Source organism: Leptodactylus fuscus, chromosome 1, assembly GCF_031893055.1.
Source record: "Leptodactylus fuscus isolate aLepFus1 chromosome 1, aLepFus1.hap2, whole genome shotgun sequence".
Lineage (NCBI taxonomy): Eukaryota > Metazoa > Chordata > Amphibia > Anura > Leptodactylidae > Leptodactylus > Leptodactylus fuscus.
In genome coordinates this window covers 10,039,608-10,064,980 of record NC_134265.1, presented here as the reverse complement: position 1 = coordinate 10,064,980, position 25,373 = coordinate 10,039,608, and the positions used below count along the sequence as shown (strand labels likewise).

At 43.6% G+C, this 25,373-nt stretch overlaps 1 protein-coding gene and 2 pseudogenes across 1 annotated transcript in view; 2 read left to right on the top strand and 1 right to left on the bottom strand.

Moving 5' to 3' along the window:
* Nucleotides 1-25,373, top strand: part of LOC142190613 (gastrula zinc finger protein XlCGF66.1-like) — a 410,056-nt gene that overhangs the window by 139,414 nt on the left and 245,269 nt on the right. The window lies entirely within an intron of this gene.
* LOC142189797 (uncharacterized) overlaps nt 1-25,373 on the top strand; it is a 373,599-nt pseudogene that overhangs the window by 314,265 nt on the left and 33,961 nt on the right.
* LOC142213913 (uncharacterized) lies at nt 5,015-23,421 on the bottom strand (annotated as a pseudogene).

Below are 25,373 nucleotides of genomic sequence, written 5' to 3'. Positions count from 1 at the left end.
TTAACATCATGCATGACTCAGTTACAAAGTCTTTTTAATCATGATGTGGATTTAATTTCCAAATTAGTATCTCTATCCCAAAAGGGACAGATTCCTTCTATCCCTACGCTATGCTGAGGATGGCCCAATAGGCCGAAAAAGCGCTGTCCATAGTTGGGAATCTGTCCCTTTTGGGATAGAAATACTAATTTGGAAATTAAATCCACATGATTAAAAAGACTTTGTAACTGAGTCACGCATGATGTTAAGGATGCTGCCCTCTAGAGGGCTGCGTACAGAGTGCACTGTTCTCCTAATTACATCCTGGAGAATAGATTTGCATATTTTTTACCCACAATTTAAGGAGTACAACGCAATACAGTGGGATGACCAAAATTTCCCATAACAAAGAAACTTATGACTTCAGTGTGTGTTGAGCCCACTTGCAAAGAGATCAAGGGGTTTTTAAAATGGACCTTACCCCTGGCCTGTGGAGTAAAATCTGCTCCAGTGACAGACAGAGGCATGTCAAGTGGCAAAAGTTCGATGCCCAAAGATGAAACAAACGAATATTTAATAAAATTTGCTGCAGACCCAGAGTCAACTAGGGCCCTGCCAGAAACAGATCTGTCCCCAGAAGACAGAGACACAGATAACAACATCTTATTGCCCCCAAATACCTGGTTGCCTGAGTGGTTCTTCTGATTACCACTCAGGAACTGAAATTTTTTCGCTGGTGACCAGGGTCTGATAGAATAGTCTCAGATGACATGACCAGAGGAACCACAGTACAGGTTATTCCTGAGACAATTCTCTCGTCGTGTCTAGGCGTCCACAGCTCCCAGTTGCATGAGTTCCTCTCCAGAAGTGATGGGAGGAAAGGTAAGTTTTTCAGGAGAGAGAGAGGAAAACACAGAAAACTTGGAGGAAACAAGCCCTACTCTCTCTTTTAAATTTTCCCGGATCTTACGGTCAATACGGGACAGGTAAAGCTTTGTATCGCAGAACATTTGGCAGATTGTGGTAAGATACAAGTTGAAAATATGTCTAATGTTTCCAGGCATTTTTTAATTGAGCATGGGGGCAACACCTCATCTTTCAGATTTTATGTCATCGATTCTGTTCCAAATCCAGTACACGGAGGAGACAGGAGATTGTTGCTCCTCAAGCGGGAGGCTTACTGGATTTGGAAACTTGACACTCGGACACGACATGGTCTGAATGCCAGACAGGATCTTAATTTTATATATTAATGTCTGGTGTAGATTAAACTAAAGTGAGTGAAACCCATTGTACGGTACAAACCACATGACTAGTCATGTGGTAACATCACGTGATCGTAAGTGTTTAGTCCGAGATTGGAGTTAATGCAGGAACCGGGGTTCGCTTTATTATATTCTCTTTCAGGATTCATCTACGGATCTGGAGGGCGAGTTATGTATTCTCTTATACTGTTTTTGGAGATGTTATCCACGCAGTTTGTACATGTTGATGTTTTAGGACATGTTTTATGATGATTGTATTGTCTGTTTCTTGCCTGTGAGTTTTTCTCTATCTATATACCCACTAATGAATTTGATACATATTGATGGAACTGATGTGTATTTAATGCATTTTTGTTGATTCATATCGTGTTATATGTTGGATATGATTGTTTAGGGTAGACGGATTGGATATAGTATAAGATGCATACCTTTTGGTTTATTTATGTGTCTTTGTGCTTTGGCATTGTTGGGGTTAATTGTGTTTGATGGGTGGGGCTTTTTTGACCCTATATATGTGTCTTTACATTTGCTGTAGAACATGCTATGAGTAAGGGACTTACACCATTTCTTGTCCCGAAACGCGTCAGCTTTTCAACATGTTCCTACCTTCACTAAGGGTGATGTAATATCCATCTTTTTTATATATTGAAGTAAAAGTTAGGTTTTAGATATTTGGCGGCATGCTTGATTTTTTCTTGGATTTATCATTCTACCATGGTGAAACTTACAGAATACCTGTCTGCGACAATACGTCGCAATCTTAAATCGCCACACGAATCCTTATCGCAGATCTTTTCGTGAAACATGGCTTCGAGTTCGAGTAAAATTTGCCAGATGGCTTTTGTTACATATGCAGCAAATGTAGTGTTATTAAAAATCGCATAAGGAGCATTACAGACTATGTAAGAAACTTTATATTGCGTATTTTGACATGAAACTCAGAGGCCAGGACAAATTGTGGACTCCTCATAAAGTTTGTGTGCAGTGTCTCAATGAACTACGCTTGTGGCTCAAAGGAAAGAAGACTGCTTTACATTTGTAATTCCTATGACATGGAGGGAGCCAAAAAAACACTCTGATAATTGTTACTTTTGTTCCTGCCATGTCTGTGGGTATAACCGCAAAAATCAAAAGCTTATCTCGTATCCTGATAACATTCCATTGGCCATATTGGGCATGTTGTGAGGAAGGAGGACCAGACTGTTGGGTAGGAGGAGGAGTTGAAGTAGAAGCTGACTGGCTTGTACCCTGCACCCTATTTAATGTGGCCATCAAGCTGGGGACTGTAGGGAAGCGCAATGCTTGCTGCCACATAGCAATAGGCACAGTAGACGCTGTTGGTTGACCACAACCTTGTTCGCTCATCTCTAACGGCGTTCGTAGGTGGGTTAACTACTTCAGTACTGGGCCAATTTGTGGTCCAGGACCAGACTCATTTTCGGTTTATTTTGTATGTGCGGTTTAGAGGGCGGTAACATTTTTCTCATACGTCTCATTCAACTAATTTCTGCGTCTTTTATCGGGGACACATAGGGCTTTATTTTTATGTTGTTTTTATTTTCAAATATGTTTTAATTTTTTTTATATCTGGGAAAATAATAACAAAATAGTAGGGAAATTGTGTCTGGTTTTCACTTTTCTTTATTTAATAACACACAGTGCCTCTGAAAAACTTTATAAAATAGTTTTTCCTCTCCATTACAGTAATTTTTATTTTATATGGTGTCGTTGGGGGTGGGGCTATAATCTTTAATAACGACATTTTATTGGCGCATTATTTTACTTATTTTTTTTAATTATTTAAATTTTTTAAAACTTTATTATTATTTTTTTTTAGATGGTGTACCCATAAGGTCATAAGAGAACTTTGGGGACATCTGATCACTTTTTTTTTTTTTTTGTATTAGAGGCTGATTTCCCTTGCAACTGGGGCTGGTACATTTAGCCCCAGTTGCAGGAGGAATACAGCTTCCTGCACCTTGTATACAGAGCTGATCTGGGTCTTGTAGGACCCAGCAACTTTTGCAAGACACTGATCCCGGCGGATCACATGACCGCCGGGGCAGAGGGCGGCCCCATCATGGCGGCGCGCATTGCTGTGTATACAGAACTCATTGAGCGCTGTATACACAGCGATCGAGAAGGCAGGGATGGGAGTAAACCTTCCCTGTCTTCTCTCTGGGAGCTCTGGCTGACGTTATACCACCTCCCAGCTTCAGCAATTCTCGATCTCGTGCAATAGCTGTGTTCTGACAGGACGTACTGGCACGTGCTGTCAGAATAAGGCAACCACTTCCCGGATGTATATAGTCTATGGGCGGTCCGGAAGTGGTTAAAGAACCTGATCCCCAATTGAGGATCATGGCAGTTAATGGGTTACTAAAACAAATTAAAATAGTATATCGGTGACTTCTAAAAACTGCACCATAATTTGCTTTAAAAAGTTTAAACTCAAGGGAACTTTTTGATTTTCTCTCAAATAGAGGCGGCTCGTGTGATCTGGCAACAGTGAATTTCATCCATTTAAACCTAAAAAATCAATTTGCCTCACCAAACATTGATATTTATTTTATATAGATTTAAATGGATAAAATTCACTTTTACCAGATAGTACATGCAAAATTGTTCAGGAAAAATTACTTTTAAAATAGAATTTTAGTAAAAACATTGATATCAATTTTACAAAAAATCCGGACACGATGGAAAAAAATGGATGTAATTTTCAAAACCAGCACACCAAATAACATAAACAGCGAAAACTTCTTTTGTATTTTTCAAAAACTTCAATTTTGCAGGCCTGTGTAATGTGTGGGGCAATATGAAATGCAAAATACGACAATGGAGACCCCGGACTGTTGAGCAATTGAATTCCTTCTACAAAGCTCCAACAATTCGTGTCCTCAGTTCCCAAACGCTTACTGTGTGTTGTTAAAAGTACAAGTGATGTAACAGCGCTAAACATGCCTTGGGCCCCGTCTACTGTTGCCCGTCCTAAATTTTTTGGAACGTGTTGCAGGCATCAAATTCAAAATGCGGGAATAGTTACAGAAAAACAAATAAAGTTTATTCATTTGAACATTAAATATATTATCTTTGTAGAGTATTCTATTGAATATAGGTTGAAAACGATTTGTAAATCATCATATTCTGCTTTTATTTATGCTTTACACAACGTCCCAACTTCACAATACAGAGGTTGTGTAATAATGAGTGGGGGCAACAAGGAGGACATTATAGTGCGTGAGGCCCACAAGGAAGATATTGCAGTGTATGAGAGCTACAAATGAACACATTATACTGCGTAGGGGCCACAAAGAGGACATAATAGTGAGTGAGGGCGACCTCTGATCAGGACTATGTGATCCAACTCTTCTGATGTTCTGCATTGTACAGGATAATGTGGTATTATAAATAGGAATATACTGAGGAGCAGACAAAACGTATGAGCAAGAGCGGACCTGTGGCTGTATTACATGAGATACTGTATAACTAGAATAGATTTTATTCCCTTAGATCAGGATACATTATTTCCTAATAAAAAAAAACCCCCAAAAATCAGTCCTAAGAAGCGATAGCTGAATGTAATTGAGTTGCCACTATGGGTCCCAGCTAAAAATAATCTCGGTCCATTATGTAATAACAAACAAATTATAGTTCGGCCTTAATCAGAACTTTAACATTAAATTAAAAAAATAACAGCCTAAAAACCAGTGAATGTAAGTTCCATATTAATACCTAGACGGGTCAATGACTTTAGGTTGAAGTTCCGCTTACATCCGATTCTCTCCTGTGTGAATTCTTAAATGTTCAACAAGATGTAAATTCTCAATGAAACATTTCCCACATTCTGGACATGAATATGGCTTCTCCACCTGGTGAAATCTCAGATGCTTAACAAGATTTGATTTACCCATAAAACATTTCCCACATTCTGGGCATAAACATGGCGTCTTCGCTATGTGAGTTCTTTGATGTTGAACAAGATTTGTTTTACAGGTAAAACATTTCCCACATTCTGGACATGAATATGGCTTCTCCCCTGTATGAATCTTTCGATGTTCAACAAGATGTGATTTCTGAGCGAAACACTTCCCACATTCTAGGCATGAATGTGGCTTCTCTCCTGTGTGAATTTTTTGATGAGTAACAAGATATGATTTAGTCATAAAACATTTCCCACAATCTGGGCATGAATATGGCTTCTTCCCTGTGTGAATCATCTGATGTTTAACAAGATTTGTTTTACAGGTAAAACTTTTCTCACATTCTGGGCATGAATATGGCTTTTCTCCTGCATGAATCTTCTGATGTTCAACAAGGTGTGATTTCTGAGTAAAGCATTTCTCACATTCCAGGCATGAATATGGCTTTTCCCCTGTGTGAATTCTATGATGTTTAACAAAACTTGATTTAGCTATAAAACATTTCCCACATTCTGGACATGAATATGGCTTCTCCCTTGTATGAATTTTTTGATGTTGAACAAGATTTGATTTAGAGGTAAAACATTTCTCACATTCTGGACATGAATATGGCTTCTCCGCACTGTGAGTTCTTTGATGTACATCTAGATAAGATTTCTGAATAAAAGATTTCCCACATTCAGGGCATGAATATGGCTTTTCCCCTGTGTGAATTTTTTGATGTAAAACAAGATATGATTTAGAGTTATAACATTTCCCACAATCTGGACATGAATATGGCTTCACCCCTGTGTGAGTTATTTGATGTCTAACAAGTTCTGATTTAAAGATAAAACACTTCTCACATTCCGGGCATGAATATGGCTTCTCTCCTGTGTGAGTTCTCTGATGAATATCACCTCTTCTGCATTTTTTATTTTGCTTAACAGACTGCGATGAATTACAAGAAAGATCTTTCTCCTGAAGGGCTGAAGGTATATCTGGGGTAATGGTATGCTCTTCATAAGGATCTTGTGTGATATCACAGTCCTCTGCTTTATAATCTGTAGATATCAGATGTCCCTCTGAACTCCTGGTACAGTCATCTGAAAAGAAGAAAACTGATATAAAGTTATGTTATTCAAAAATAGTAATAAAGTATATTCCCCACTAAGCTGCCACTGCCTAAGACACTTGACACTGTATAAAGAAGTGCAGTGAGTGGCAGAGGCAGGAAACAACGGCAGCGCGGCCTTCTTCATTAATATTCACGGTGCTGAGACGGAGGTCAGTGATAGTGAATAGTAATGAAGCGGGCAGGAGACGCCACCACTACTCTAGGTCACTGTAGAGGTGAACACAATCCACGGCTGCTTAAATATGGCCACTTATGTGGAATAATAAGCTTACTGGATGAAAAATTATTCACCCCCTAAAGAAATCATAAAAATCATGAAAATCATCATTAGATATTGTGTAACTCCGCCTCAGGCCGCATGGATTTGGGTAGGAAGTGAGTCCACAAGGTTTTGCAAGTACATTGCATCCAGTTCAAGCCACTCGCTGAGGAGTTGAACGTACAAATACACCAAACTGCAGAGATGCAGATGTCGGCGTTTTACCTGCTGTTCTAATATGTCTCACAGATTTTTGATGGGGTTCAAGTCAGGTGATTTTGTAGGCCAATCGAGATTTTAGTGGTTACATGAGTAAACGGGCCGAATCCATAATATATATATAAAAAAAAAAACACCCCCAGAACATCACAAACCTACCTTTGGCTTGAACCTGATCTTGCACACATTCAGGATGAATGTGTACTCGACGATGTGCGTCATTGAAATTAAGGCAGAAACGTAATTCGTCAGACCACATTACAGTACGCCAGTCACTACTGTCCACGTTTGGTGATTTCTAGCCCATTGAAGATGTGCAGCTTAAAAGATGAATGTCTCCAAATGTTCTTAGCATGCAGTTTCTGTCGCAATGTGTGCTCGCTAATAGGTTGAGAAAGACTTTTACTCACTGACTGCAGCAATTCCTGTCGTGTTTGGATGCAATTTTGATCCACAAGCTGTAAAACTTGTCTCCATTCCCCCTCAGATAGAATCTTTTCCAACCACCATTCTAACGTCGTGTTTCGTGCCCACGTGTATTACACGACTGCTTGTAAACACGTTGAACAGTCTGCTGTGACACACCAACAAATCCACCAACTTCCCTCACTGTATTGGCCATGGACACGGCCAAATACTATTGCCCCATTTCGCCACTCTGTCACATCCTTACATGTTAACGTTTAATTATCGCTTGAAACAAATTTACTGATCACTATTGATCACATAAAAGCAGTGCGCACGCAGTTGAGCATGTGACTCGACCGCTGCCCCATCTGTACAGGCTTAACAATTCATCTGTGCTTGTGCACTAAATTGACAAATTTTTTGCCCAGTTAGCTTACTTTAGAATGCCATAAATCTTACTGTATTACACCCCATACACACAATAGAATCCAAACCAAATCTGCTGGATTTCCCAGCCTGAACTCACCGCGGATCTGCTGTCCCATACAGTATGTAGTAGGGTCTGTGGAGTCACAAGGAAGCAGGGACTCCTAGCGTCATAGATCACTAAGATACGGGGAGTCCTGGTGTGTGGACAGAGTTCAGGCTGGGAAATGTGACTGATGTACAGACCAGATTTTCTAGTCCGGATTCCATAGTGTGATTGGGGTCTAAGGTGAGGATTACACAGTGACATTTGTAGAAGTTGCTTCAGGAATTCAGAAGAATTTTTCCGCGTTACCAAATCAGCTCCCGAATCTCCATCAGATTCCTTACTGGCCAGGCCGGATTTTCCACCTCCCATTTATTTCCATAGAGCTCTGAGGTGGAATCTGCCTGAAGATCGAGCAGGAGGATTATTTTTCCGCTCCCTGAAATAATCTGCTATATAATTCTGGTAAATTCTTTCCCTTCACGAGGACTGACAGCCGGTGAGGAAGAAATTTGCCTCGTTCACATCGATGTCAAGTCCATATTCCTGCTGTCCGTTCTATTCTATACTACATTTATTACCCCCTATAGCGGTATCACATTTATATTCAGGTATTATTAGTATTTTACCTGAATCGGGGAACAACAAATAGTCTAAACAATGTCTGAATAGAATCAGTGACCCTTCTGTGCTTTATATAGTGGTGACTCCTCACCTGGGCGGGTCCCTGTAGGAATGTCCTCCTCACACTCCTCATCACCACTCACATAGGGCTCTTCCTTTATTCCCATAGATATAACATTAATGTCGCTCACATCTTTATCCTGATGGAAAATCTGTAATACAAATAATGTAAAAGTCACCGGACAAATGGGGAAGTCACAGAGAATGTTCTAGATCATTAATCCACATGAAGATGAAAGATGTCCTGACAGTAGCTGCAGGTCTGTGAGAAGCCGGATAAACATATTAGATGGCGGCTCAATGACACCGCCCATGTATATAACCATATAATACTGCTGGATACAACAAGACTGACCACAAGGACTTCACAGCCCGCCTACACATCATAGGGAATATCTCCATCTACCTGATCATCCTGTGGAAGAAGAGGACTGGGACATCTCTCCAGTGTTGTCCTCTTACTGGATCTACCTGTAGGAAACACAGACAGGGACTGAATTCATTCTGTACATACAAATAATGGAAGTCCATGTGTATATAGTCATGTCTATTACCTGCTGATGTGAGGGGCTGCTGGTCCTCCATCATCACCTCCTTGTACAGATCCTTGTGTCCTTCTAAATACTCCCACTCCTCCATGGAGAAATAGACAGCGACATCCTGACACCTTATAGGAACCTGACAACACAATGATACAGTCATCACCCCGACCCCTCCAGTTACTGTATAATGTCCCAGCATTCCCAGCAGTGTCACCTCTCCAGTCAGCAGCTCCAGCATCTTGTTTGTGAGTTCTAGGATCTTCTGTCCATTGATCTCCTCCTGTATCAGGGGGTGAGGTGGAGGCCCTGGGAATGGGCTCAGGGTTCTTCCATATCCATCATACACAGGAGCCTGACAGCGCCCACTAGAGGTCTTCTTCACTACTGTGTAATCCTGGTTATGGGGAGACACATTAATAAATCTCACTACATACATGTCCAGAGTCCATCACCTCTCCAGTCATATCATCTGTTATTACTATAGATAAGAATGATGTCATGATGACATCATCAGAATCTCTCACCTCTCCAGTAAGCTGGTAGATGATCTCTAGGGTGAGATTTAATAGACTTTCCGCCATCTTGTTCCTGTCTCTTTCCATCCTTGATGGATCAATCAGGAATATTCTCTTATATAGAAGATACTGAGAGGATTCTATATTGTAGGAACCTGAATGGAGAGAAGATGAGACAATGTAATCACTACACGGAATCCCATGGAATAAATAGAAGAGTTGAGTCCCATTATTATCACCACCTCCTACTTCTGACGTCGGCAGCGTGTAGCTCAGGAAGGAAGTGACTTGTTGTGGGCCGGCTTGGTGGGTATATAAGGTGTGTGATAGGCTGAACAGAATCTCATTGTTGTCTCTGGTAAAGGGGACGATTTATCAGAGTTGCAAAAGGGATGACTATTGGCTGTCGGGCCAAGGGTGACAGTATTTCTCCAACAGCGCAGGGTGTGAACTGTTGTGCACACAAGTCTCGCAGCTAAAGCCATGACATAAGGTTTTAGCTGAGGAGGACAGGGCCATTTTGGGATGTGTTCATACTGAGAGACACTCCGCCTCCTCTGCCAGTGCCACAGCGACAAGTAGCCGAAGGACGAGCATCAGCAGCCAGTACAGTATCTGGAACATGAGGAACCAGAAATGTTTCACCTCGCAAAACCAACCAGACCCACAACAGGCAACCAACACCCACCGGCAGGTACAGTCATAACTAGATGGTTCCTATCATCCAGCACGCAACTCCAACCCCATGAAATTCTGGTCCAGTAAGTTAGAGCAGTGGAAGGAGCTGGCCCTGTCTGTCATGAGAATTTTTTAACAGCCCAGTTGGCTCCAGCAGCTCTAGTAGAATGAGCCGAGCTATCCACTAAGGAGGGGAAGAAACCCTCAAAAAGGTGAGGCAGAGTCCAAAGATACGGAGCTGACACTTGTAAAGGTGACACTGACTTTCCCTGCAGCTTCAGTCACAACAAGTGATGGTTCGTCCATCGATCTCTTGGAACAGCCACAACTGTCACAGATAGATCTCCCACATTTCTGTCTGGACTACAATCTACTGGCCATAGAGGAGAAGACACTCGGCCCCTGATATTACCAGCACACTGGAACTAACTGTACAGTCCTCCCTGACCCTGACAGAAGAGGAAGTATTACAGCCTAGTACGCAACGTGCAACAACAAGTGACTAATGCAGAGGAGAAAGTGGCCAACGGGAATCTGTAGGTTTGTGACTTACTGAAATGAGCAGAATCTTACATGATGGTATAGAGGACGTAGAGAATAGGCCCCGCTGTAGGGACATGAGAGGAATGAGTGTCCCGGAGAATGTTCCATCCAGAGTTTAGCAATTTTCATGTCTTGCCACAGACACTCAATGGGATTTAGGTCTAGACTGTGATTTCTGAATAAAACATATCCCACATTCTGGGCATGAATATGGCTTCTCCCCCGTGTGAGTTCTCTGATATTCTGATATATAACACCTCTTCTGCATCTTTTATTTTGCTTAACAGACAGTGATTAATTAGAAGAGATCTTTCATCTGAAGAGCTGAGGGTATATCTGGGGTAATGGCATGTTCTTCATAAGGATCTTGTGTGATACCATGATCCTCTGCTCTATAATCTGTAGCTATCAGATGTCCCTCTGAGCTCCTGGTACAGTCATCTGACAAGAAGAAAACTGATGCTACTATTTATGAATAACTGGTGGGAGGAGAACATCGTGTTTTTCGAGGGCTCTCCGAGAACTAGCAGATTCGAGCTATGGGTGCGGTATATAGATGACATTTTTGTTTTCTGGCGTGGCAGAGAAAGTTCGTTCCAAGATTATGTGCAAAGTTTGAATTGTAACATTATTGATCTAAAATTCACTTGTGAATTCAATAAGGACAGTCTTCTCTTTTTGGATGTTAGAATATCTAGATCTGAAACGGGGGAACTCATGACAGAGGTTTACCGTAAGCCTAGTTCCATGGACTCCTTATTCTATTTGAATAGTCATCATCCATTTCCTTTAAAACGTTGTTTCCCTAAAGATCAATGCCTTAGGGTCAGAAGGAACTGTTCATCTGAGGGGAAATATAGGGAATAGGCTTGTGATCTAAGATAACGTTTCCATAGAAGAGAGTACGCGGATCATGTTCTTCGTGAGGCACATCAGTTTGCTGTTACTTAGAGAAGGGAAGACTTGTTGGTATCAAAACAAGAGTCTAGAGCTGATGAACAGAACATTTGATTAATAACTTGCTTTGACAATGAGTCTCAGGAGGCTTTGGGGATCCTAAAAAGACATTGGAATAATCTCCTTTTGGATCCAGACATAAGGGAGGTAGAGGGAGAGCGTCCAATAATCACGGACAAAAAAGGAAGATCTTTTCCTGATAGGTGGTTCATAATGGAAGATTATGTAGATAATCTGTTTTCCCATAGTCCAAACAGCAGCACAACGTATGGGGTATTCCTGGCCCTGTGAGCCATTCAGGACAGGCGGAACTTTTAATCACATCAGCCTTCCCATATAAAAGGACAGAGGACCTCCCCCCCACTTTGTTAGTCCTCAAGTATCCAGAAGGACCCTAAAAGAGGACCAAAAGGAAAGAAACAAATGGGAGGGAGCCTTGTGCTGCTGTTTGGACTATGGGAAAACAGATTATCTACATAATCTTCCATTCCCCTGCGCCAAACAGCAGCACAACGTATGGGGAGGTAGCAAGTAAACCCCCCCTAGGGAGGGACCTCCTGGCATACTGACGATAGCACAGAGCGCCCGAAAGCTACCACTTCCGAGGAGCGCCAATTTAGCCTATAATGACAAATGAATGTCAATTGTGAGCTCCAGGTCGTGGCTGAACATATTTGGTCCAGCGAAACCGAGCGCCTCTCCGCACAAGTAGCAGCGACCGCCCTCGTAGAGTGGGCGCGAACAAACTCCGGAGGGGACAGCCCCTGCGCCTGAAAGGCATGGTAAATGGCCTCCTTAATCCACCTCGATATGGAGGCTTTGGATGCTTTTTCTCCCCTATATCTACCGGAAAAATTTACAAATAAATTCTCTGATTTTCTCCAGGGTCTGGTTCGCTCTAGGTAGACCCTTAGACACCTGACCAGATCCAGTGTATGCCATCTTTCCTCCTCCTGGGAGGAAGGGGACGGAAAAAAGGTCGGCAAGGAGATCACATGATTAATATTACGGTCCGATGGGACCTTGGGAACGAAGCCAGGAAGGTATCTCAATTGAACTCTATCAGAGAAAAATTGCAGGTATGGTTCTAAGGCCCCCAAGGCCTGCAGTTCTCCGGTCCTCTTTGCTGAGGTCACTGCTAACAGAAAGGAAACCTTGTAATATACAAACCTTAGGCCTACCTCCTCCAGAGGTTTGAATGGGGCTACACACAGCCCCTGAAGTACTGTGGCCAAGTCCCACTGCGGAACTGGGGCTTGGATGGACGGCCGAAGCCTCGCGGCCCCCTTCAAGAATTGGCCAATCAGCAGATTCTGAGACAATCTGATCCCTAATACGGCAGAGAGAGCAGCCACGTGTACCTTTAGTGTAGCAGGAGTTAGGCCCCTCTCCAGGCCACTCTGTAGGAATTCCAGAACCGAATCCGAAGATGTACTCATCCGGTGGTTCACCAAGCACCATTGGCGATAGATTCTACCAATCCTTAGGTAGCTCCTGTTCGTGGACTCTGATCTTGAACAGGCCAGTGTTGACAGAATGGCCTGGGATAATCCTCCATGTCCGTATAGGGTGCGTTCAACCTCCAGGCTGTCAGGTTGAACCTCTCCAGGTCCTGGCAGAGCCGGTTGCCTTGGGTTACCAGGTTGTGGAGAATCGGAAGCCTCCAGTGGTTCCCTCGACTCATCTGCATGAGGTGGGTAAACCATGCCCTCTTTGGCCAGAACGGGATGATGGCAATCACCGATACCTGGTCCTGTTTGATCTTCGCCAATACCTTCGTTATCATGGGGACCGGAGGGAAGATGTACGCCAGCCTGAACCTCCAAAGTATTGAGAGGGCATCTACTGCCAAGGGATTGTCTTCCCGATAGAGGGAGCAAAACTTCTCCACCTTGGCATTGTACTGGGTGGCCATCAGATCCACCTCGGGGAGACCCCACATCTGTGTCAGCTGCAAGAAGACATCCTGGTTTAGGGACCATTCGCCGGAAACTTTGAGGCCTCTGCTGAGCTGGTCTGCCAGTATATTTAAGTGTCCCTTTATATGCACCGCTCTGAGGTGGCTTAAATTCACTTCTGCCCACGAGAAGATCCGGTCCGCTAATTTGCGAAGAGGAGGCGATCTCGTACCTCCCTATTTATATAAAGGACTGCTGTAGTGTTGTCCGTCCTGATCTTCACTGCCTTGCCGCGCAGGAGGTGGGAGAAGCGTAGCAGGGCCCGGTGAATTGCGCATAACTCGCGCCAATTGGATGACTGGGAACTTTCCCGATAATTCCACTTCCCTTGTGCCAGGGTCTCCCCCAGATGCGCCCCCCCACCCGTGGAGGGACGCATCCGTGGTCAACAGGGTCCAGTCGGGCTGGACTGTGGACCTCCCGTCCTTCGGTTGGTACCACCATAGCAGTGATTGATGGGTACTGATGGACAACTGGTTAGGCTTCATCAGCCCTAAGGGGCTGCAGCTCCAGACCTTGAGGATCTCGCTCTGAAGGGGGCGCATGTGCCACAATGCCCATGGAACTGCCTCCGCAGCTGCCGTCATCAAACCTAGGACCTTCATAGCAGTTCTTATCTGAACTGTCCGCGTCACCGCCAAATGATGCACCGCCCGACCAATCTTCTCCTTCCGATCGGGAGGAAGATATATCTCCATCTCGCGAGAGTCCAGAAGGAATCCTAGATACTGGATCCGTGTGGAAGGGACCACCACCGACTTTTCCCAGTTTATCAACCAGCCGAGCTCCTGTAGGAGGTCGACTGTGGTCCTTAGGTGGGCAGCAAGAACCTCTGCTGACTGGGCTTTCAACAGCCAATCGTCCAGGTATGGTATTATAAATATACCCCGGAGCCGAAGCAACGCTACGACCGGGGCCACAACCTTCGTGAAGGTGTGGGGGGCCGAGGATATTCCGAACGGTAGAGCTGCGAATTGTAAATGGCGCAGAGTGCCGTTCAGCGTGACCGCAATCCTCAAGAATCTTCTGTGAGGCGGGAAAATCGGGACATGAAGATAGGCGTCCCTTAAATCCAAGGTGACAAAATTGTCGCCGCGTTGTAAAAAAGGCAGAACGGATTTTATGGTCTCCATACGGAAACGCGTTCTGAGGACATAGCGGTTCAGTGACCTTAGGTCTACTACCATTCTCCAGCCTCCCGAAGCTTTCGGTACTAGAAATACCGGAGAATAAACGCCGGACTGTAGCTCTTCCCGAGGCACCGGCTCTAGAGCGCCTTTGTTCAGATATTCCTGAACCGAACTCCTCCAGGAGAACCTGCCTGTGGGTAGGTAGGACGCGGGTCTTTACAAACGCGTCGGGCGGTGGGGATACGAAACTTATTCTGTATCCTGATCTGACGAGCTGGAGGACCCACGGGTCCTGAATATGCTGCGCCCATATGGCCGCAAAGCGGGCTAGCCGGCCCCCTACCTGAGTCTGGGGGGGGGAAACTGGGCGCCGGGGAGGGGGGGGGGAGGGGAGAGGGGAGACCTGGCGTCAGAAAGATGGCTTCTTTCTTTCCGTCTCACGGACGGAGCGACGGCCTGAGCCTCTGCCCTGGCCTCTAGAACGCCTCCGAAAGGAACCTCTAGATGTATACTGCCCATAGCTGGATCTCCGAGATGAAGGCCCCGGCCTCCCCCTGAACGCCTGAGGAAGACTCTTCCCTTTCTCATCGGCTAGCCCCTCCATGATGGAGTCCAGCTCTTTGTCGAAGAGCCTACCCGGCTCAAAAGGCAAGGCACAAAGATTATATTTCGAGGTATTATCCGCCCTCCAAGGTTTTAACCACAGAGGGCGCCTGGCTGCCGTGGACAAGGCCATAGCCTTTGCCGCAATCTTCACCTGGTAGGAGGAGGCCTCCGCCAGATAGTCCACGGCCATGGAAGTAGAGGCAAGAGAATCTAGCAGCTCGTTACGTGGAACCCCCGAATCGATATCTCTCTTTAAAGTAGATATATTCGATTTCAACAACTGCACCACCTCACTGGCGGCGATTCCCACTGCGCCTGAGCAGCGACCGAGGTATAGACGCGGCGCAGAGAACCCTCTGTACGCCTATCCATGGCGTCCTGTAGGTTGGAGCCATCTTCTGATGGCACTACTGTACGTCTAGATAATTTGGAGACAGCCATATCCACGCGCGGCGGCGGACCCCAGCGTTCAAATTCCGCTTCTTCCACCGGGAAGAGGGTCCTAAACCTCCTTGAAATTTGAAAGGATCTTTCAGGCCGCTTCCACTCAGTTTCCATGGATCTTGCCAATGCTGGTTCCACTCTAAAGGATCTTGGTCCTCTCTGTTCTGACATCTCGCCTCTATCAGGGCGCACAAGTTTCAACAGCTTGGGCATTTTTTCCAGAGGAAAAGAGGGACCAGCAACCTCTGATTCATCCTCCGTGGAGATGTCATCCAAGACCTGAAATTCATCCTCCAAAGGGACTGACCTTGATGGGGGGTCCAAACGTGGCCTCTTGGCGAGGTGAGAAATAGACTCTTTCATTTCCCGCATCGAGTCTTCCACATATTCTTTAACCCAGGAAATCATCTCCCGGAACTGGGACTCTTCCGGTTGCGGGCCTCGACATTGGCGGCAGCAGGAGTACTCGTAGTCGTCCGGCAAGGGGATGTCGCAGCCCCTGCAAGGAGCATGTCTGCGTCTCGACCCAGACTCCCTACGCCGTTCATCTCCAGAAGAAAGTGAGGAAGACATCTATAACAGAGAATATACCATACGCCACAGCAAGGACACAGGAGTGGAGGGCTCCACCATATACCTATAATACCTCGCCTGAGGGATAGCCAAAGGTGTGGTATCACCAGGAGCTTTAGGGAGCTGACCAAGCCAACAAAAGCCTGAGCAGCAACTGCCAGCACCCACGGTGGGATTATATAGCCCCACCAGGAGAGAACCGCCCCTAGGCCCGCCTCCAGGCCAAATGCAAGGGCTACCAAGCCCCAAACCAACACCTCTTACCTTCCCTGTATTCCTACCTCCTTCACTCCTCACAGCCTATTGTCCCCCCCCCCCCCCGCACCCAGGGAAAGCTGCCATAGCCGGGAGCGAGCGGGGAAGGCCGGCCGTCGGACAAGAGGTCCACGCGTGCGCAGACCGCCGCTGGAGGAGGAAGCCGGAAGACGCAGCCACGCCATGCCGGCATCAAGCGCCGGCCGCCTCGGCCCCCGACAGATAGCCGGCAGACTGGACCGCCGGCTCCAGGTACCTACGCCCGGATACATGCATAGGGGGAGAGAGAACCTCCCCCCTCCACCTGTCCTGCCCTCAGGACAGAAAAAAAAACACAGTGGGGGGGAGGTCCTCTGTCGTTTTATAGGGGAAGGCTGATGTGATTAAAAGTTCCGCCTGTCCTAAATGGCTCACAGGGGCAGGAATACCCCATACGTTGTGCTGCTGTTTGGCGCAGGGGAATGACTGTATACCAGCCAAAGAGATCAACATGGTTGGATGTATGGACAACTGGTGTCACAAATTGAGTTCACTAGGTCTTGAACCCTTGACTTCCTGGCTATGGTCTGCAGCCTTGTCCATTATACCATTGAGAATCCTGCTTGTTCTGTGACTTGCCTGATCTGGTCTCTTCCATTGGAGTAATTGGCTTATGGATATCACCTGTTCTGTGGCCAATCACAGTTTAGCTAGTCCCATATAAACCTATAGCTTACTCCATCCTGGGCCTGATTATTCTGGCTGTCTGATCCTTGTTTACCCTGAGCCTCACCACTACTTTGCTGTTCCTGTGTACCGATCTCTGCAAACGTCTCACGGTTTCTTCTACTCCTGAAGTACTATTCCTGCATTTGTTATCCCATGAGAGGGATACACCCATTATCCGCCATGTCAGAACTTTTTACCCCATGAGACAGGAGTTATCAACTTTGTGGGGATTGATGTGGTCATGCCCTCTGGGAAGAGAGAAAACTGGGATCGCCTCCTCTTACAGAGGGAAATAAAATGGATCTTCAGGCTCAATACCGGGCCGCGAAGGGTATCAATGAGCAGATTAATTATAGCTGCTTTCTAGACTTTCTAGAATTCCCCTTTTTTTTTTTTTTTTAATTTCTCCAAATTTTTGCTATCCCTTGGTGTCTAAGTTTAGTGTTGGCCAACATAGCTTTAACCCTATCACTGCCAAGAGTCTCTGGAAAAAATAAAATGCAAATAAATGTATATTAGTTGCTAAAAGCGGAAACCAAACAAAAAATTATGTGCAGCAAACCTCCTAAAAACAAGAGTTCAATATGTGCAGAGTTCATTCATATCACTAAGGCCTACACCTGTATACATATCACTAAGGACTGCACCTGTATACATATCACTAAGGACTACACCTGTATACATATCACTAAGGCCTACACCTGTATACATATCACTAAGGACTACACCTGTATACATATCACTAAGGCCTACACCTGTATACATATCACTAAGGCCTACAACTGTATATACATATCACTAAGGACTGCACCTATATATACATATCACTATGGACTACACCTGTATACATATCACTAAGGACTACACCTGTATACATATCACTAAGGACTGCACCTGTATACATATCACTAAGGCCTACACCTGTATACATATCACTAAGGACTGCACCTGTATACATATCACTAAGGACTACACCTGTATACATATCACTAAGGCCTACACCTGTATACATATCACTAAGGCCTACACCTGTATACATATCACTAAGGACTACACCTGTATACATATCACTAAGGCCTACACCTGTATACATATCACTAAGGACTGCACCTGTATACATATCACTAAGGACTACACCTGTATACATATCACTAAGGCCTACACCTGTATACATATCACTAAGGACTGCACCTGTATACATATCACTAAGGACTACAACTGTATATACATATCACTAAGGACTGCACCTGTATATACATATCACTATGGACTACACCTGTATATACATATCACTATGGACTACACCTGTATACATATCACTAAGGACTGCACCTGTATACATATCACTAAGGACTACACCTATATACATATCACTAAGGCCTACACCTGTATACATATCACTAAGGACTGCACCTGTATACATATCACTAAGGACTGCACCTGTATACATATCACTAAGGACTACACCTGTATGTACATATCACTAAGGACTACACCTGTATACATATCACTAAGGCCTACACCTGTATATATATATCACTAAGGACTACACCTGTATGTACATATCACTAAGGACTACACCTGTATATATATATCACTAAGGACTACACCTGTATGTACATATCACTAAGGACTACACCTGTATGTACATATCACTAAGGCCTACACCTGTATGTACATATCACTAAGGACTGCACCTGTATATAGATATCACTAAGGACTACACCTGTATACATATCACTAAGGACTACACCTGTATATACATATCAATAAGGGCTACACCTGTATGTACATATCACTAAGGACTACACCTGTATACATATCACTAAGGACTACACCTGTATGTACATATCACTAAGGACTACACCTGTATATATATATCACTAAGGACTACACCTGTATATACATATCACTAAGGACTACACCTGTATATATATATCACTAAGGACTACACCTGTATGTACATATCAATAAGGGCTACACCTGTATATACATATCACTAAGGACTACACCTGTATGTACATATCAATAAGGACTACACCTGTATGTACATATCACTAAGGACTACACCTGTATGTACATATCACTAAGGACTACACCTGTATATACATATCACTAAGGACTACACCTGTATGTACATTCAATAAGGGCTACACCTGTATATACATATCACTAAGGACTACACCTGTATGTACATATCAATAAGGACTACACCTGTATATATATATCACTAAGGACTACACCTGTATGTACATATCAATAAGGGCTACACCTGTATATACATATCACTAAGGACTACACCTGTATGTACATATCAATAAGGACTACACCTGTATGTACATATCACTAAGGACTACACCTGTATATATATATCACTAAGGACTACACCTGTATGTACATATCACTAAGGACTACACCTGTATGTACATATCAATAAGGACTACACCTGTATATACATATCAATAAGGGCTACACCTGTATATACATATCACTAAGGACTACATCTGTATATATATATCACTAAGGACTACACCTGTATGTACATATCAATAAGGGCTACACCTGTATGTACATATCACTAAGGACTACACCTGTATATACATATCAATAAGGGCTACACCTGTATATACATATCACTAAGGACTACATCTGTATATATATATCACTAAGGACTACACCTGTATGTACATATCAATAAGGGCTACACCTGTATGTACATATCACTAAGGACTACACCTGTATATACATATCACTAAGGACTACACCTGTATGTACGTATCACTAAGGCCTACACCCGCATGCACGTGTCTTCAGAAAATCGCCTGAACTGGAAAGAACAAAAATCTGCTTCGAAACTGGAAATGTTAAAAAAATATCATCCTATAAAATGTAGGGATTACACACCACGCAAAGTAAGTGAACCCCTAAACCCTATATATTTTTTGAAAGTAAACAACCTGAAGATTACGTATCAATATATAAAATGTAACTTTTATTATCATCTAGCAATGTTAAAAAAAGCTACATTGTAACTTCTGAAAGTGAGTCATGATAGGCGGCTACGCGTTTCGGTACAGGCCATGGCCATGAGGAAGGTATAAGTCTGTACCGAAACACATAGCCACCTATCATGACTCACTTACTTCCAAAAGTTATGATGTAGCTTTTTTTTAACATTGCTGGATGATAATAAAAGTTACATTTTATACATTGGTTTGAATTGCCTGATTGGAGTGAAGAAAAGTTTTTCATCGTTTGTTAAAGTTTTACTGCTTGGAGTCCGTGCAGATTTCTCCAGCTCTCAGGATTAAAGTAACTTCTATGGACTCTATATGGTGAGCTGAATATTCACATTTTTTTGCCTTAAAGATTACATGTCTCGATAGCCACATCCACCTTCATGCAACTTAGTGACCAACACAAATAATTTTTTGAAAAATTGCACTAAAACACATATTTGCACCTACAACTCATGTTCAATCTCACATTCATATACAAAATACATTTAAAATAATAGCTTATGGTGTATACAATGTGTATATATACTATATGTACCGCAAACATCAACTACAACAAGAGCTCGGACTCCCAAAAACACGAATACAGAAGACAGGCAGGATTTTGCTGTTATTCGCCAATATGTTAAAAAAACTATACTGCACCTACCAAACTGTGACTGTGATACCAAAATCTAACTTTATGAGATTGCACAACACCGTGTATAAAAAGACAACTGAATATTTCATATATACAACCACCTTCATGCAACTTTGCAGTAAACAGAGATTGCTAGCAAAAATTGCACAAAAATTCAAATTTGCCACGAAAGTGAAGCTCAAGCAATCCCTGCCTGCAAACAAAATGTACTGTCCAAAAAACTGCAATATGTGAGGAGTTCATACATACCACACATGTATATATACACCCCACACTATATATATACAGTACATACCACACATGTATATATTTACAGGGGCGGCTGTTAAAGAAACGCTAAAATCGCAGAAATGCGCCATCCCATTTTATACATGCAAATTAAATAGGACTTTATTACTATTATTTTAGCGTATAACGGATATCACTAGAGACGTATTTTACTCTAGAAAGCTCAGGTATAGACAGGACAGGGATTGGGTGAAATGTAAACTTTATCCATGACTTTGCATGTGTTGTTTAACTGTTTGGTGCAACTTTTTTGGCGTTGTGACCTGGACAATAGCAAACCTCTTGGTGACAGCGCCAATAAACTTCCTGGGTATGTTCAGAGGTTATTACATAAGAATACCCCACTAGTAAAGCTCAGGGGGGAATTACATTATCACTCTATGTGACAATCAGAGTGGAAAAGTATAGTATGCTTTCTGATTAATAGGAGAGGGAGATAACAGGGACAGAAGTCTCTGCTACCCCCCTCCTGGGGTCAAATACAAGGTACGCACAAATGATGACAATGACTTGTCACCTATGTCCTCCTCCCCTTCCTACTGCAGATCATAAGATGCTTCCCGAGATTGGAGGGAAGGGACAATTTAGAGTCCTGTATCTCAGTATTGGATGGGGCTATCATGATGGTTTAAGATTCATTTTAAGGATGAGAATCTCTGAGATCAAGGGCTTCATGATAACCTTTACAGTTCTGAAGCGATTCATTGTTGAAAAAGCTATTCGCCATTGAGATTCAATTACAGATCTCAACTTCTGACAGCGTTTTCAACAATGAATCATTTCGAGACTGTAAAGGGTTATCATGAAGCCCTTGATCTCAGAGATTCTCATCCTTAAAATGAATCTTAAACCATCATGATAGCTCCATCCAGTCTTCAGATAGCAACATTAGTAATAAGGGCGTATTAGCTATGTCCTCCGCTACAGAAGTGCCACCCTTCACTAATATTCACTGTGCTGAGACTGATATCAGTAATTGTGAATAGTAATGAAGCGGGGCAGGAGACTCCATCACTGCCATCAGTGACCCTTCTGTGCTTTATATAGTGGTGACTCCTCACCTGGGCGGGTCCCTGTAGGAATGTCCTCCTCACACTCCTCATCACCACTCACATAGGGCTCTTCCTTTATTCTCATAGATATAGCATTAATGTCACTCAGATCTTTATCCTGATGGAAAATCTGTGAAACAAATAATGTAAAAGTCACCGGACAAATGGGGAAGTCACAGAGAATGTTCTAGATCATTAATCCGCATGAAGATGAAAGATGTCCTGACAGTAGCTGCAGGTCTGTGAGAAGCCAGATAAACATATTAGATGGCGGCTCAATGACACCGCCCATGTATATAACCATATAATACTGCTGGATACAACAAGACTGACCACAAGGACTTCACAGCCCGTCTACACATCATAGGGAATATCTCCATCTACCTGATCATCATCCTGTGGAAGAAGAGGACTGGGACATCTCTCCGGTGTTATCCTCTTACTGGATCTACCTGTAGGAAACACAGACAGGGACTGAATTCATTCTGTACATACAAATAATGGAAGTCCATGTGTATATAGCCATGTCTATTACCTGCTGATGTGAGGGGCTGGTGGTCCTCCATCATCACCTCCTTGTACAGATCCTTGTGTCCTTCTAAATACTCCCACTCCTCCATGGAGAAATAGACAGCGACATCCTGACACCTTATAGGAACCTGACAACACAATGATACAGTCATCACCCCGACCCCTCCAGTTACTGTATAATGTCCCAGCATTCCCAGCAGTGTCACCTCTCCAGTCAGCAGCTCCAACATCTTGTTGATGAGTTCTAGGATCTTCTGTCCATTGATCTCCTCCTGTATCAGGGGGTGAGGTGAAGGTCCTGGGAATGGGCTCAGGGTTTCTCTCCATCCATCAACTACAAGGGTCTGACAGCGCCCACTAGAGGTCTTCTTCAGTACTGTGTAATCCTGGTTATGGGGAGACACATTAATAAATCTCACTACATACATGTCCAGAGTCCATCACCTCTCCAGTCATATCATCTGTTATTACTATAGATAAGAATGATGTCATGATGACATCATCAGAATCTCTCACCTCTCCAGTAAGCTGGTAGATGATCTCTAGGGTGAGATTTAATAGACTTTCCGCCATCTTGTTCCTGTCTCTTTCCATCCTTGATGGATCAATCAGGAATATTCTCTTATATAGAAGATACTGAGAGGATTCTATATTGTAGGAACCTGAATGGAGAGAAGATGAGACAATGTAATCACTACACGGAATCCCATGGAATAAATAGAAGAGTTGAGTCCCATTATTATCACCACCTCCTACTTCTGACGTCGGCAGCGTGTAGCTCAGGAAGGGAGTGCCTTGTTGTGGGCCGGCTTGGTGGGTATATAAGGTGTGTGATAGGCTGAACAGAATCTCATTTTTGTCTCGGGTAAAGGGGACGATTTATCAGAGTTGCACAAGGGATGATTATTGGCTGTCGGGCCAAGGGTGACAGTATTTCTCCAACAATGAACTGTTTGTGCGCTGCTTTGGTGAAGGTGTATTGTGAGCGGAGAAATGGCGCCATTGGGATTAACCAACATGGAAACTGGAGAATCACGTGCCACTGATCTGACAACAGGTTCAAAGTAGAGATGAGTGAACCGATTCGATTACGAGCTGAAGTCAAACGGAATATTCAAAATTTTTATTTTTTAACAAAACAGATACCAAATATTGAACTACTAAAATGTCCTTTGTAACATGCACTGCGAATATACGGAGGAAGACACGTGTCTGAGGCGTGGGCTGGGGTTCTAGCATCACTTGACAGCCTCACTGACAAAGACACGACAAAGGGATTTTTGTACTCACCGTAAAATCCATTTCTCATTGTTCTATTGGGGAACACAGCCCCTGGGTATAGACCTGGTCACTTGCAAAATGAAGGCTGTCAGCTCCGCATAGACAGTCTATACCCTCTCACAGACAGTGCACTCAGGCAGTTTTGTACCACAGCAGTAGGAGAGAGTCCAAAAACAAGAAAAACGAATACAGAACCAACAACCACGAACAAATCCTAAACCCATGAAGAAACAACAAGAAAACACGGTGCAGAAAAACAATAACGGGAGGGATCTGTGTCCCCAGTGAAACAACGAGAAAAGGGAAAAACAGACAAGCATGTGAACAATCAACGCACTGCCGCCTGCAGAACCTTGCAACCCAAACTGGTATCGGCAGAAGACACAGAAGGGATGTAGTAAAATTTTGTTAAAGTGTGCACAGAAGCCCAAGTGGCAGCCTTGCAGATCTGGGAAACAGAAGCCTGATGCCGAACAGCCCAGCACCAACAACCATGTAAAGTGTACCATCATATGGAAGGGCGAATCCTTACCCTTACATACATAGTACTTACATACATAGTTGATGAGGTTGGATAAAGACATTAGTCCATTAAGTCCAACCTATAACCCTACAATCCCTAGTGTTGATCCAGGGGAAGGCAAAAAACCCCATGAGGCTCGTGCCAATTGCCCTATTTCAGGGGAAAAAAATTCCTTCCCGACTCCAATCTGGCAGTATAAAACCCTGGATCAACGTGTCCTTAAAATCTAGAGACCATAACCTGTTATATTTTTCTCTTCAAGAAAGGCATCCAGGCCCACTTTGAACTTGTTCAGTGAATCCGCCATCACCACTTCCCGGGGCAGAGAGTTCCAGAGCCTCGTTGTTCTTACTGTGAAGAATCCCCTTCTATGTTTCTGGTGAAACCTTCTCTCCTCCAGACGTAGAGGATGTCCTCTTGTCACTGTCACTGGCCTAGGAGTAAAATACCCTTAGAAAGTTCTTTGTATTGTCCCTTCATGTATTTGTACATTGTTATTAGATCGTCTTCTCTCTAAACTGAATAACCCCAAGTTTGTTAACCTATCGTTGTACTCCAGTCCACCCATTCCCCTAATCATTTTGGTTGCCCATCTTTGCACTTTTTCAAGTTCACTTATGTCTTTCTTGTATATCGGGGCCCAAAATTGCGCACAATATTCTAAGTGTGGCCGTACCAGTGATATGTATAGAGGCATAACTATGTCCTTGTCATGAGAATCTAGACCTCTTTTGATGCATCCCATAACTTTATTTGCCTTGGCAGCAGCTGCCTGGCACTGGTCATTAAAGGTAAGCTTGCTGTCC